Source organism: Puma concolor, chromosome D2 (genome assembly GCF_028749965.1).
Source record: "Puma concolor isolate L17-30 chromosome D2, mPumCon1.1.hap2, whole genome shotgun sequence".
In the NCBI taxonomy this organism is placed as follows: domain Eukaryota; kingdom Metazoa; phylum Chordata; class Mammalia; order Carnivora; family Felidae; genus Puma; species Puma concolor.
The window spans coordinates 65332264-65347744 of record NC_141677.1 but is presented as its reverse complement, the minus strand read 5'-3'; positions in this window follow the sequence as shown (position 1 = coordinate 65347744).

Sequence of the window (15481 nt, the reverse complement as noted above, 5' to 3'; positions counted from 1 at the left end):
ATTCTTCTTTTAAATATTTATCCACCATTTAAAGATGTGAAAACCATCTTTCATTCATGGGTCACACAAAAGCAGTCAGCAGGCCAGATCTGGCCTGTGGGTCGTAGTCTGCCACTTATAGAAGTGCCACGAGCTTAGAGCCAAATACATCGGTGCCAATGAAAAGGGCTTAAGCAAGACTTAGGTTAGTTTCAGTATACTCAATTTTAAATGAGAAGGTTATCCTTATTCCTAGATGCCTGGGTTCTAATTGGATCTTTCTCTATCTGAAGGTATTTCTGAAGTGGTTATTAAATATAAGAACTCTATTCAAGAATCAACTATCTACAGGGTAGAATTGGCCTATAGGGGATTGATTTTTCTCCTTGTGAATCAGTATTTGGACATCTGATTTTCTATTTATGGGCTGGGGAATTAGGTTAAGTAGGAGGTCTGGGAAGACTAACTTGGGCTGTAGAGGAAGACTGTCTTTTAAATTATTCTTTGGTTTGTTTGGTTCTGTGTTTTATATTCAAAGACTCTCAAGTGATTTGATAGTCCATCTCCAAAAGGAATATACTGCATCTAGATTTTAAATATTTACCTCAGGCAGAAGGGACCTGGACAGAAATTTCTATTATGTTTTCTCAGGAAAAAGTTGGCAGCATTTTCCTTTCTGGTTGAAGTTTCCCATACTTTTTTTAAGGTACATTTTCAGACAGTATCTTGCCTTTTTTATATACCCTTCTCCCGACAGTGTTTTCCTTGGGGTCTTCTGTTCCATCTTTGGTGAGCAGGTCTAATTCAGCCTTGAAATATTAATTATAGTCTCTGGTGAAAGGATAAATTCTCATGCCTTACGGATATCTGTAAAAATACATGCACAAAATGTGAACCTCATTACTTTCCTGTAGGGTTCAGCTCTCACTGCTTCCAAATTCTTAGAAGTGAAAGGAACCATTCTCTTTGGTTTTAGATTATGGCTTAGGTTAACAATTCTCTGTCATTAAATGTTTAAATCCTTGGGCTATTTAAAAACTTGTGTGAGCTACTTCATATTATAGAACACACACATTTAATAAAATAAGCAGTAGCTTGCATAACGAGAAGAAGCTACCTTATTCCTAGTTTCTGAAGTATCATTTTTCCCCCACGATACTTTCCCTTCTACCGCTACCCTACTCCAAGTGTTTCTTTTGGGGGCACCTGGCTGGCTCAGTGCATAGAGTGTGCAACTCTTGATCTCATGGTCATGAGTTTAAGCCCCATGTTGGATGGAGAGATTATTTAAAAATTTTTTTAATGTTTATTTATTTTTGGGAGACACAGAGAATGCGAGTGGGTTAGGGGCAGAGAGAGTGGGAGACAATCCGAAGCAGGCTCCAGGCCATGAGCTGTCAGCACAGAGCCCGACGCAGGGCTCAAACTCACGAGCTGTGAGATCATGACCTGAGCCGAAGTCGGACACTCAACTAACTGAGCCACCCAGGCACCCCAATATAGAGATGATTAAAAAAATAAATTAAACATTTCTTTTTTTTTTTTTTTTAAGAAAATACATACTTCTTTTTGCCTAATCTGCTACATATGGAGCAGCCATCCTTAGAGCTCTGTCCCTTAAATAATTATTTAGAATTTGACTTTTCTATGGTGATACAGAAAGGAAAAGTTTCAAATATAACCCAACCCAAGAGCATCCCTTTGCCTGAGTGGGCTAGCTTCTACTGCTACTTTATTATTTTTAAATAGAACTTTACATTTTGAAAGATTACTCTAAAGCCTATTTTAGAAGGTGTGTGGTGTGGAAAACAAACATTTCTTTAAGCACATGATAGGGGACAGTCTTTTCGCAGGCTCTGAACAATACACAAATAGGTGGGAGGGAGGCTCTGCTTTGAAAGAATATGTAATTTTCTAGTTTTGTGATCTTGGGAATACTACTTCTCAACACCTCACCTTCCTCATATATAAACGGAGGCAACACACAATTTTGATAGTGTGCTCTATGGAATATTTAAGATGAGAGGTGAAACGTGCTCATTATAGATGAACTCTTTTCTTTCACAATGTAGTTTTAATATTATTTTTAGGAAAGAACAGGTAACAACAGAAGCACCCAATCTAGTTTGCAGCTTAGGGATATAAATAAAGTATTTGGGAGAGTGTTTTGGAGGAGGAGATACATAAGTAGGGTCCTAATTTATAGGGCTTCAGACAAGTCACTGAAATACTTCACCTGTTAAAATGGCATTAAGACCCACCTGATGGTATATTGTACAGAGCAATGTACAGAGAGGGTCAATTTCCCTCTCTCCTCTTCATCCTCACAATGATTTAACAGGTATGTCCTATACCTGTACAGGTGTGTTCACCTTTCTGGCTAGTTTCTAAAGGCATTTTCCTTAAGCTTCTTGTGTAGACATTTAGAATGCAGGGTTGAAATGGAAATGTCAGAATAAATGGGAAATGAAACTTCTTGCAAAACCAATAGTCTATTTTCAAGTTTGAACACTGTTGAGCAATTTTGAGGTCTCAGGAAGATTAATAGCCTAGGGAGGCAAAGGTGTAGTTTCTGATAACAGACAGAATACAGGTTATAACAGGTCTTGATAACTATCAAAGTGTGTATTACCCAAAAGGACATTCTAGAGATAAATATGCATCAGACATTTTTCCATCAGGACACAGCTCTGGGTAAGGCACAAGGTTCTCGGATGTTCACAAAGATCGACTGTGTAATTGAGCATATTTGATTCCTTATTCATATTGGCAAATGTTATTTTTGTCTGGTGAAAATGACAGAAGGATATTTCCCACTGGGAGAGGTGAAATGAGTCTAAATGAAACCTATAATTCATATGATTATAGCTACGGCAAATGAAAGAATCTGATTTGCCAGGAAACTTAATAATAAGTAGGACCATGGGGGCAAAATAGTAATCAGAGATTAGTCAAACATATTCTACACTTATGGAAAAAAATCTGTGTTTCTTTCATTTCTGCTTGGAGCCATGCAGAGAAGCTAATATTTCTACTCAATCTATAATGCCCACCACCCTTACTCAGCCACATATTTGCATAGATATGGTTCTGACTTCTAAAGGCTGATTTTGTTAATAGTTTTGACAGTTTCCTTCTGGTCTCAGCTTTGTCTTTGATTCAAATTTGTTTTCTTGAAATTGATTCGCAATTACTTCGCTACTCTCTTTTTTTCTAAGTACCCGTATTGGAAGACAGTTGATCTCTTTGGGCCTCAGTGACCTCATCTGTAAAACACAGGTGGCCAAGATCTCTTTTAAACTAACATCCTGTTGGGGCGCCTCAGTGGCTCAGTGGGTTAAGCCTCCTACTTCGGCTTGGATCATGATCTCAGGGGTCATAATCTCATGGGTCATGACCTCACGGGTCATGAGTTAAAGCCCCCTGTGGTGCTCTGTGCTGACCCCTCAGAGCCTGGAGCCCACTTCAGATTCTGTGTCTCCCTCTGCCCTTCTGCCACTTGTACTCTGTCTCTCGCATTGTCTCAAAAATAAACATTGAAAAATAAATAAAATAAAGTAACATCCTGTGTTTCTCTTCTGTAATTCTCCAAGCGGCATTGGACACTGGTTTCATTTTTATACGAGAAGCCACCTGGCTCCAAAAAAAATTATTTCATATCCTAAATTTAAATATATATATATTTTTTTTCTGTAACAGAACAGTCAGTACAAGAGCGCATGTAGGTTCTCAAAATAATAACTGTCAGAGTTTGTTTAATGTGAGGCAATAGAACCTATTTTTGGAGAACTAATTCTAAGTGACTCATTTTGAGATTAAAAATAACGATAACATATTATCTTCATTACTAACAACTTATTAAAAAAAGTGTGTAAGGAGTAAAATGCCCCCAATTCTGAATTGCACAGTAGCTTGGAAAAGCTCCCAGAAATTTAGATGAATCTATTTGTTATTGTTTTAACTCAAAAGTCACCTTTTTAAATGTTTGATAAAACCTATTTTTTAGCTATGCCGTTTATTGTTATTCTGCTATTCTTCTCGCTCTGTTTCTTTGTAAAATTGAAATTGTTTAGTTTCTATTTCTCTGCTTCTACTTTCCATGAATTTCTACTGCAGTTCTCCTGGCTATTGCCCAAATGAGTTCTCTTTCTCCAAAACTTATCACAAACAGAATCTTTTCAAAATTTATTGTTTTGGCCTAAAACCCCATGTAAGTTTGAATTTTGTTCTTTGCCCAGGTAGCTTAAAAAACATCAACCAAAAAATGATAAAAACTGACATCACTGGTTTTTCCAGCTAGTTCTCTCCAGCCCCGCCCCCCTACCCCCCCCCCCCCCCCCCCAGCCATATCTTCAATCCTTAGTGTCTCTGGTCTAAATAGGTATTCTTAAAACCAATTAACATATTTTTAGTCTACAAGAGTTGTTTAAATGCAATACTAGGGAACACATTTAGCTGTTGGAATGTAGCAAGCCATTTTCTAGATGGACAAAGTTACATTTTCTATCACATTGTTAACTGGGGCACAAGGGCGGATGAGCCCCTAGCCCCCGGGGTCCCAAACAGACTAGAGTCAGCCACTTGCCCCTGACAAAATCCAAAGGCAGAGAGATGGGTGCTGTGAAATAAGAAAGGTATTTATTCCAGTGAGGCCAACACCGGGAAGGCAGCCGACTGGCATCTCAAATACTATCTCTGAGGTACCAAAAATACTTCTAGGTTTATATAAGGAAAATGTGGGACGAAGGTCAGTAGGTACAGCAGGTAGGTAGCGAAGGTCAAGTTGATCATCCATCATCTTGAAGTCAAATCTGGGCAGAGTCTTGCTGGCTAAAGTTTTTATTGCTTGAGGGAGTAGTTTTAGTACCCATCAGGAGATGCTTTGCCCACAGGGGCTTTGGCCTAAATTAAGAGATAAACTGGAAAGAAGAACTTAATTAGAAGTACAGACTGAGGTCAAAATGGAAGTAGTTGAAGTCCTCTTGCAACATGTCCGATTACATATCTTTGAGGAAGGCATTGTTATCTTCGTCTTCTAGAAAAATAATAAGATATTAGAAGTTTGAGCACTGTTCATTTGTTATCTGGTAGTGGTTGGAATAAGACAGGTGTAACGATAAAGCCAGGTGAAAGGTACGAAACACGTGGGCTGTCCATCAGCCTCTTTGACGCTAACAAGCTCAAGCACACCATTCAGCAGAGAAGGAGTTCTTAAATCCTAAAGCAAAACCTCTACAACGACTAAAATTCACTCTCTGGCAGTCTAAAAATTACCTTTGGCTCTTCTTTTTTTTATCCAGGGTGATTCATTGATGGAACAAAGAACTGTCGCCCAATTAGCTAAAGCCTCATAAGAAGCCGGTAGCTTCTCAGATGATGCCCTGAGTGTGGTTTTAATTTAATGGTGGAGTCCAGAGGCCATCTCTTCACCAGACAAACATTTGTACTTTCTTGAGACTTGCATGCTTATCACTGGGTTACTAAACAACAAGCAAACATTCTTCTCCTGCTTGCTACCCTGTAACAGGATTATTTTCTTAATCCAATCTACCTCAAGGTGAAAAAGAACTCTGCTTTCCTCCAGATTATGATACAACCCTCCACCATCTAGCAGGGAAAAGTAAAATCTGCCTCTTTCCCCAGCCATACACATTTTGTTAAATTTTACTTTTTGTAATTTATACCATGAACACCACTATTGTCTTTTTAATACAAACATCATTTTTTAAAATATTTTTTATGTTTATTATTTTTGAAGGAGAGAGAGGGGCAGAGCATGAGTGAAGGAGGAGCAGAGAGAGAGGGAGACACACAATCTGAACCTGCTCCAGGCCCTGAGCTGTCAGCAGAAAGCCTGATGCAGGGCTTGAACTCACAAACCATGAGATCATGACCTGAGCCAAAGTCGGACCGCTTAACTGCTTAACCAACTGAGCCACCCTGGGACCCCTAAAATTATTTATTTATGTTTGATTATCTGCTTTCTAAAGTTTTCTCCCTTAGTCCCTCTAGAAGCAAGGGGAATAATTACTACACTTGCATCTATGTAGACCCAAATTGTTTTGGAAAATACATGAGATATTTTCATTGTTGAGTTTACAAAGAAAAAAATCAGAGGAAGCAGTTTAAGACTTCTAAAGAAAGCACTTAACCAGTTGTTTTTAGGCAGGCCAGGAACGAAGATCTGATTGACATATCTTTTTTGACTTTAAGAATATAGCCTGGGAAGGGGGCGCCTGGGTGGCTCAGATGATTGAGCGACTTTGGCTCAGGTCATGATCTCGCGGTCCGTGGGTTCAAGCCCCGCATGGGGCTCAGTGCTGACAGCTTGGAACCTGGAGCCTGCTTCAGATTCTGTGTCTCCTTCTCTCTCTACCCCTCCCCCACTTGTACTCTGTCTCTCTCTCTTTCTCTCAAAAGTAAAAAAAAAAACATTATAAAACATGGAAAAAAAAAGATTATGGCCTGGGGTGATCTGAGGCACCCCCCGTGACCTGCTCTGCGGCTGAGCTACCTATTTGTCATCTTTATCTAAAAGGCATAGGAGACTTATTTTATCTCAAGAGTTCCATGGAGCAAGGCTCCATCACTGAGCTACATTTTTATACCCTGTGTTGTGAAGAGAGATGGTTTCTTCATAATCTCAGACTGATTGTATTGTGGCTTTTCTTTCAAAGCAGTTAGTGGTCCCCTGCATACTCTGGTGAAGTGGATATATAAGTGTGTTTATGTTACTGGGTCTAGCTTTGCTAAGAAAAGAGACCCGCAGTCATGTGCAGTAAGTAGACTTGGAAAGAAGGCGTGCTTGGTGAATATCATGAGGAAGTTGGAAGGGACCCCTTTGCTCTGTCATGTCTATATGTGTTTCATGAAGGTTCTTTAAATTTTTTTTGTGAGACTACAAGATTATAGACATCTGTGAAATAAAAGCCATCATAAATATGAAACTGTTTGCCTCGGGGAATTTATCTTATTCTCCATTTCTTCCAGCCCTTGCTTCCAAGGTATCATAAGTTACTTTCATTTTCTCACTCTCATGGCTTACCTCTTCACTTGCTTCCCTCCTCCCATCCTTATTTTAACTCTTCGTTACTCAGATCCAGATTATTATGGACTAGGAACCCCCACATTGTATGAATAGGGGGAGCAGACATTTGTAACATCATCTCATTTACTGATCATGGTGTATGTTGACCCTGGATCAATTAAATAATACAATCATAAAATGCCCCCAAGGAAAGATTAGGCGCATGCTCAGAGCCTCAAGTGCATACAGTTAGTGAATATACATTTTTATGTTACTGTGGAAAGTGGCTCCACAAAATTACAGGCAACTTCATCTTGAGCTAAATAAAAATTGAGAGTAACTCAACTGCTAATTCAGAATAGAGGATATTGGCTAATGTAAAGTATAGGATTATCAAAATCAATGCAGTCTCCTATTTGAGAGGATAACAATTTAAAAAAAAAAATTAACGTTTTTATTTGTTTTTGAGACAGAGAGAGACAGAGCGTGAGCAGGGGAGGGGCAGAGAGAGAGAGAGGGAGACACAGAATCGGAAGCAGGCTCCAGGCTCTGAGCTGTCGCACGGAGCCCAACGCGGGGAGCCCAACGCGGGGCTCCAACTCACAGACCTTGAGATCGTGACTTGAGTGGAAGTCGGATGCTTAACCGACTGAGCCACCCAGGCGACCCAGAGAGGATAACAGTTTTTTCACAAAAGAAAAAAATTCCTCCAAATTCTTCTTAATTAAAAGAAAAGTATTACCCAAATTGTAAAGAAGATCATTTGATTAGAGCAATGCTGTCAAAAAAGCAGGTAAAGAGTGAATCAAAATTATATTTTCTATAAACAAGAAGTACTTAGAATTTTAAAATGTGATCTTAGAAGCAAAAAACTATTTTTGAGAAATACGTCTAGACAGACATGTAAATTTATATACTTAATACTCTCCAAATATTATTTTATAGATAAGTGGAACTCAGAGAAGTTAAGCAGTATGCCTTGATTCACATAGTTAAAAAGATAAGGAGATTGATATTTTAAAATTAAAATCAGAATTCAAACTCAGGTCTCTAAAACTCCAAAGGCCACTTTCCATTATGTCATATCTTCCTAAGACACAAGTTTTGATGGGTAGTCTGTCAGAAGTTTCCAGGTAAAGACATTTGATATGAAGGGCCATAAAGCAGATCACTTCAAAAAATAATTTTGAAAAATCAATTTTCAATGAGTCAAAAAGAATGATGTACTTAATAGAGAAAGGAAGTCTGAAACATCAAATGCTTAAGTCATTTTATCAAAATTGAAATAGATTTGCCTTTCCTTAAAATTAAAAATTCTTAATTGCTATCCTTTACATTAATTTCATTTTAATTTCATGCTATTAAAATTAATAATAACCGTAATAACAATAGCAGCAATAATAATAATAATAATAATAACACTTTGACCCTCCATGGATTGGAGAGGAAAGGAACATGTAAGGTGGTCAGGAATGATTTGAAATCCTTGGATTTGGAGCACAGAAAGAGTCTCCAGTACACTATAGGAACAGATGGTAATAATAAAATCAGTCTTTTGAATTGTTTGCATATAATTTCAGATCAGAAATCATTACTGTTCAGAGGGCCATAGAAAAGATATTTTGTAAGTTTTGCATATTAGACTTAAAAGTCAATACTGCAATTTCTACCTCATTGTTCTACCTCACCAACATTAATGGGTAATCTAAATAAAACTGGCTCATTCTGCTCTCAACATAAAAACAGGCTGGTCTCAGCACAGCAATCTGAACAAATGGCCACATAACAACTTCCAAAGGTTTGAAAAAATCATATACATCTTTACTGAAGATTTTCTTAAGGGGGTATCAAAGAGCAATTACACAACACAGCACAAAGCAAAATGTCTTGAAAATCCTTTGTATGCAGTAACATCCCTAAAGTTATGTCCACCATGAAACAGCTGCCTTGTAAGTAAGGTGTGATTCTGCTAACTAAAGACCCCAGTCCGCAGACCAGGCTCTGATAATCACACTGTTTAGAGATGGCAGGTCCTTCAATACTTTCCACACTGCATGAAAGTGTCACCCACCAATTAATTACAGATGAGGCATAGGAAGATTTTCCTCAATGCATTTCCAAATATGAATGTGTACTTACTATAGTTTATTTTTAAGGAGAATAGATTGCCTGACCATAGAATATTCAATATTTCTCTTTCTCTTTTTTTTTTTTTGTTTTTGTTTTTGGTTTTGGTTTTTTGTTTTTTGTGATTCAAACCCCTCATTTCTCACCTTGCTCAATGCCATAACATCTCAGATCATTAACTTGATCCCTTGAGATATATGTACATGACCATGAACTTTTTAACACTGCCACACTGGCAATGTAGGTCTGTTAATGATTTCCTCAGCAAGGAGAAATTCATTTAATGACCTGTGTGGGAACCATACTTTCAATCACATAGACATTCTGAGCAATAGAAATTGAAGGCTGTATCTAAGTGTGTGAACAAAAGATACACAGTTTTAGGTGTCTGCGTTGTACTGAAGCCATTGTACTCTAGAATACAAGGGTACACAAAAGCAGTACATTGCAAGTGGTCATGGTCTTAGACACCATTGGCCATTATCCTAGCTAGACACCAAATAGCATGTGATGATTTCATTTTCTTTTAACTTGACTCAATAATGGCTAGGATTTCAAGACAAGGTAGTAAAAGTATTTACGAGGTTATTAACAGAAAATGTCATTACCATTGCTGCATTTATTTCTAGAGAAGATAGAGGACTCTCACAGGGCACACTGCAGTACTGAAAACTTCTCAATTCACATTCCTCTTCCCTTTCTCTTTTCTCCAAAATCCTGTGTGTTTGTTTTAGGGTGGGAAGGAGCATAGTCTTCTGTTTCTGAGTTATTGGAGAGGAAAGAAGCTCTAAATCCACAGGACATAGAGCTGAAGAGGAACTTTGAGACCCTCCCAAGCCCTACATAATAGAAGAAAGAGCACAAATGGAGAGAAGTGCAATGGCTTACTCAGTATCAAACAGTGGGGCAGAGACATGATCTTTCCCTCTCACTATCACACCGCAGGTATGGACGGAGCATATGCCTGGTACATAACATGTACTTTGTAGACAGTACCGTAGGGGATGACCTGATGAATGAATGTGGTAATGGCATAGCTGGTACCAGCACTCAGAATCCCTAGTTTCCCTGTTCCAGCTGACTGCAACAGTTTGTCTTGGATGGTGGTTTTCTTTCAGTCCTCCCTGCTAATGAAGGAGATGCCTAGGAGACCAAATGAAGGACCTCAGAAGGTCAAGCAGTTGACAATGTGGGGCTAAGTGATTGAATACAAGGCACAGGTGTAGAGAAAACTGTTTGAGATGAATGACCAGAGACCGAGATTCAAAGACTTGCGAGACTAGTAGAGTTTAGTGAAGGGTTTAGAAAATGGTGACTCTGTCATACAGCAAAAAGCAGTGGCGGACACGGCTGCTTTACCAATATGCTCAAATCAGAAGGCCAACACAGATGTGTTGTGAACGTGTGTGAGCTTCCCTGAGGTTGATGGAAGTATGTGTCCAGAGATAGGACCTCTGAAATCAGAGAATAAAATGCCAAGTATCAGATAACTGAATTTCTGATATGTTGATATATACTCTAAATACCAGACTACAAAATGTGTATATATACATGATTTAATTTTTTTAGTGTTTTCATTACACATGAAAGTTATGTTCAATTTTTATAAGTTGGTACACTTGAAATACATGAACATTTTAAAAGAACCACTGAGGGGCGCCTGGGTGGCGCAGTCGGTTAAGCGTCCGACTTCAGCCAGGTCACGATCTCGCGGTCCGTGAGTTCGAGCCCCGCGTCGGGCTCTGGGCTGATGGCTCAGAGCCTGGAGCCTGTTTCCGATTCTGTGTCTCCCTCTCTCTCTGCCCCTCGCCCATTCATGCTCTGTCTCTCTCTGTCCCAAAAATAAATAAACGTTGAAAAAAAAAAAAAAAAAGATAAAAGAACCACTGAAATTCTACCCTCCACATAAAACCACCATTAACATTTTCATTTATATACTTCCAGATTTTCCTGTGTCGAGATATATATATATATATATATATATATATATATATATATATATATATATCTGTGTTTTCACTTTTTGAAAAAATGATAAGATATTAAGTTCCTTTTTACCTCCTCTTGCTTGAGGTCTTTCTCTTTACTATCTCATTTCACTGGTATGTGAACTTATAGTTTGATAATAGTCAGTTGGTATGGGAATGTTAATGTAGCAGTCATTTTTATTCTGAGAAAAGGCACAAATATTCTGAACTGAGTCATGACATAATAAGAAATACTGTGTGCGTGTAGCTGATCCACATTTTTATTTCCAATTAAGCATTTTAATGAGGTAGATATTAAAATGTTTTTGCAGGGGTAATATATGAAAAAGGCCAGGTCAAGATTAAGAGTGAAGGGAGAGTTTAGAATTAACTATTTTCTCACGAATCCTTTATATATTGAAAAATGGATAGATAAATGTGGTAGAGTCTTTATGACAAATGAAGACTGGTTCCTAAACTCTCAGTGACTTGGAGCAACTGGGTGAGTCTTTTCATGTCTTTGGAGCAAAGGAGTAGAAATTAACACTTAATATATTCGGAAGATGTCAGATGTTTTAGAGCTAGAGTATCTAATGTGATAGGTACTAGACAAATGAATCTATTTACACTGAAATTATTTAAAATTAAATAAAATAAAAGCTCAGTTGCACTAATGATTTTTCAAGTTCAGTAAGCCACCTGTGACCAGTGGTGACTACATAGGACAGTGCAGACTTAAAACATTTGCTCATTGCAGAAAGTTTTATTAGACAGAAAGTCCTCCATTAAGAAAATAAAACTTATATCCTCCATAGCAACTGGAGAAAGAAGACACAAATACTTGATGTTAATTAATAGAAGAGCAATCATAAGGTCATGCATATTTAATTATCAAAGGCATAAGAATGACGGTTTCTGCCCTAAGTTCAGCTGAGCTGATGTCAGTCCATGGACATCTGTCATCAGAAGTTTAGACATCATGGACAGAACGGAACTTGAAGTGGGTGTCAAAGACAATTTTGATTTGGAATAGTAGAGAATAAGGTAAAGTTTTTCAGACTTAGGTACAAATACAGAAGTGGAGGGGAAGGGACTTACATTAATTCTAAGAGAAGTGTCCTTTGCCATTTTCTTGTCTGCTTGTGCTTACACTATAAGCATTTTTTTTTAATTTTTTTCAACGTTTATTTATTTTTGGGACAGAGAGAGACAGAGCATGAATGCGGGAGGGGCAGAGAGAGAGGGAGACACAGAATCCGAAGCAGGCTTCAGGCTCTGAGCCATCAGCCCAGAGCCTGACGCGGGGCTCGAACTCACGGACCGCGAGATCGTGACCTGAGCTGAAGTCGGACGCCCAACCGACTGCGCCACCCAGGCTCCCCTATAAACATTTTATGTAATCTGCAATGCCTTTCTATGACTTTTTCAAGCCACATTAACATTTTTGTGAGAGTTAGTAAACTAGTTAATTTCTCTCTTATTTGTCTCAACTGGAAAAGCATAAATGAATTAAGTTGCAAATGCTGAAAATAAACAAGGATTTAAGAGTGTCTTTATTAAATCCTTTGACTTTTTTTTTAAATTACAGTAGAGTTAACATACAGTGTTATGTTAGTTTCAGGTGTACAATATAGTGATTCAACAATTCTATACGTTACTCACTGCTCATTATAACCACCCTCCTCCCCTCTGGTAACCATCAGTTTGTTCTCTAAAGTTAAGAGTCTGTTTCTTGGTTTACCTCTCTTTCTTTTTCTTCCCCTTTGCTCATTTGTTTTGTTTCTGAAATTCCACATATGAGTGAAATCATATGGTCTTTGCCTCTCTCTAACTTATTTCACTTAGCATTATACTTTCTAGACCCATCCGTGTTGTTGCAAATGGCAAGATTTCATTCTTTTTATGGCTGAAAATATTCCATCGTGTATCCACACTACATCTTCTTTCTCCATGCATATATTGCTGGACACTGGAGCTGGTTCCGTAATTTGGCTATTGTTAATAATGCTGCAATAAACACAGGGGTATATATGTCTTGGAATTTGTGTTTTTGCATTCTTTGGGTAAATACTCAGTAGTTTAGACCTTTTGACTTTAAATCACCTTTCCTATCAGGACCTCTCTTACTACATACGCTGAGTAAGCACAACAGTAACCAAAACAGCAACCACAGAAGGAATATAAATACTAGTAATACTTACCTTTTTATTTTTTGATGAACAATAAATACTGCACTAATACGTTTTAATATTTTCTCCAGCGAACTATCTTGCACAACTCAGGTTGAAGACAAAATTAGTGCCACTGCCCACATGCATAACTCAGGTAAATGTGCTGCAGTAAAATGGTACTTGTCATCCACACCACAGTAAGATCTAATTACCCATCATGATAGCAAGGAAACTTGCCATCGAATGGGTTTCCTAAGAGCTCAGAGAAGCAAATGGAACATAGAATGAAATTATTGCATATGAAACCTTTCTTTCAAGAGAACCAATCACTATAATAGAAACATCTCGCAATATTTGATTTGCTTTGGCCCTTAAACCAAATGTTTCAATTAAATCCATTTGTATTAGCATGGCTGAGATCATTTCCAATGCTTTGTCTAAATTACCACAGGCCTCAGCCTGGGATCTCAGCCTCAAACTTCAGAGGGCATAGCCCAGACTTTGGGCAGCCTATGCACCAAATATAATAGGGATTTTTATCATTCCCATATGGGAGCACTCATTAGCGGCTGCAAACGTTTTTCTTCTTATGCTTGAAACAAAATTCTTCCACAGAGAGCTAATCAGTATCCACAGCCAGCAAACAGAATTCCAAAGTAGTTTTTCTATTTAAAGAGGTGTCTGGTTTCACACATAGTAATGGAAGATGAAAATACTCTTTCTGCTGGCATTTTGGATATATTCAAAATATTGAAATGTTGTATATGCAGAGATGAAGTTGAAGGTCAGCTGTTCCTTTGGGACCTCTTACCTATGATTCGCCTAAAGAAGTAATGAGGACTAAATTTTGATATATTTGTCCTATTATTCTGACACCTAGAATTTTATACATTAACATTAATTAAAATTTAATCACCCAGGAATATTGTGTAACACAAGGGGATCCTAAATTGTATCTGAACTGTTGAGTAGTCTACCTTGTGCAAACAACCCTGATGTGGGCAAGTAGTGTATCAATGGCCCAGAAGGACCTTAACGAGATGTCGTAGCCTGGATATTGACTGATGCTCACTGTCATCTGGCACCACAAATCACAGACTTTTGGAATTCGAAAAAGTAATTTGTAATCTGTATCTCTGTAGGAGATCATCTTGGGCCAAGGGAGAGAAGTGGCTTGGCTCAAGGTCACACTGCTCTTTTGGGACAAAGTCCAGACTAGAATCAAGATCTCCAGGATCTCAGAGTCTGTGTCAATATATTTCAAAATCAGTTTGCATCCCCACATTTGGAATTAGCACCTATCATTGTTAGTGCTTTGCTAGCTGGAAAAAGTAGTGATTTTCCCCACTTATACCCCAGTTAATGCAAATAATTTAAATATAAAACAACTGACCATGAATTAATTTCTGCCTTTAACAAAGTAGAGGTTTACAAAAGCCTACTTATTTATTTGTTTGTTCATTTGTTTATCTATCTATCTATCTATCTATCTATCTATCTATGTTAGAGAGGGAGAATGCAAAGAGAGCACGCATGAGGGAGAGGGGCAGGGGGGAGAGAATCTTAAGCAGCCTCCATGCCCAGCCTAGACCTGATGTGGGGTTCAATCATACCACCCTGGGATCATGATTTGAGCTGAAATCAAGAGGCAACCACTCAACCAACTGAGCCACCCAGGCCCCATGGCTTATACAAGTCTTAAATGTTTATATGTGCTTCTTCCAAATTATCATAAACTTTATGAGGTTAGAGATGAGTATTTCATCTCATATGATTCTTCCCAGATAGTACAAGGCTTCCTTCACTATGGATGTTCAGACCTTGCTGTTCAGTAAGGAAGAACATCAGCTCCTGAGGACTGGAGTTTCTACCACCCTCCCTTATAACCCCTGCCCATAAGATAATGGGAAAGAAATGATAGTGCTTAGAAGAGAACATCTGAGTGGTGGGGTTTAAATTTACTTTTGAGGGGATGCTTTTGAAATTGTCTCTCACTCCTTTTCCTTTCCTCTCCCCATCCTTACTGTGAGATGTCAGAGGATTTTGGCATTTTTACTAATTTTGGTTCTGTGAGTGAAGGCAGGTTTGAGGACCTAACTCTCATCTCCAGTGGTGTAAAACCAACCAGGCAAAGATCAGTCTTGTCTTTAAGTTTATAAAACTTCTTTGAGCCAACCTTTTGTCTTCAGTTAAGTAACAGCTTGGCAGAA